Below are 1093 nucleotides of genomic sequence, written 5' to 3'. Positions count from 1 at the left end.
TATAAGTAAGGAGTATATGGTAACCATGAGATCAATAAATTTTGCTTAAAAATAAGTGGATGAATGAATCAGGCATGCTAAGAGCAACCATTGCTTGATTGGGGGAGTTAAAATTTCTGTTTTGTAGCATAATAAGCTCTGTTGTTGGGTAGAACTATTTAAAAGGGAACTAGGCAGATCTAAGTTCAGATTCTAGGAATCCAGACTATGGACAGGTCTTAGATATTATCTTTATAAATATTTTGATCTAACCTTAGAGTTGTTTTAGTATAAAGATAAATGGATACATGCATTAACTATATGGAATAAGCTAGAAGAAAATAGGTTAAACTGAACACTGAATTAAATTTTTTGAAGCACCAGAAACAAAAATGTGTAAAACTAAAACGATCTTAAATAATGTATTATCTCCCCACCCAACTATTTCTTATTCTTCTTGAAGGTATTGACATTTACCTCAACCATGCTATTAAGATCACATTAACTATGCCTAATTTACCATACATTAATTGAACATGTACATTTATTAAATATGTATTATGTGCGAGGTACTCTGATAAACTCACAAGGAGAATCTCATTTAATTCTTACAGAAATCCCATTAAGAAGGGTAATTTTACTGTTTATATTTTAAAATAAGAAAATGGAGTCTTATAGATATGAAGAAATTTGTTCAATGCTCAGTAACTAGTGAAGCCAAACTTGAACTTAATTCTGAGTGATTCCAAAGTGACTCTTATGCCATAGTGCTTCCTTAAACTTGGCTAAATAAATAATGACAATATTGATACATACAGAAGAGTTTTTTTAAACAAACAAACAAAATACCCTAGTTTTCTTGATGTTAAAGTGGAGAGGTAAAAGATTCTTTCTGGGTGGCTGAATCAACTACTAAATATTTTCTTGTCTGATACATGAATCACAACTCCAGCAGATCAATCACCTATTCACATTTGATTTGTCATCAATAAAACATACACAAAAGTGAGCAATTTCTTAAAAATTAACTATTTCTTTTCTGTTATCCAAGTGGGTCAAATAAAGAGAAATATAAAAGGATAAATTTTAGTATTGTAATTTTTGAACAGAAATT

Source organism: Carlito syrichta, unplaced genomic scaffold, assembly GCF_000164805.1.
Source record: "Carlito syrichta isolate Samal-C Ts95f unplaced genomic scaffold, Tarsius_syrichta-2.0.1 Scaffold288011, whole genome shotgun sequence".
NCBI lineage: Eukaryota > Metazoa > Chordata > Mammalia > Primates > Tarsiidae > Carlito > Carlito syrichta.
Note: the sequence above shows the minus strand (reverse complement) of the source record.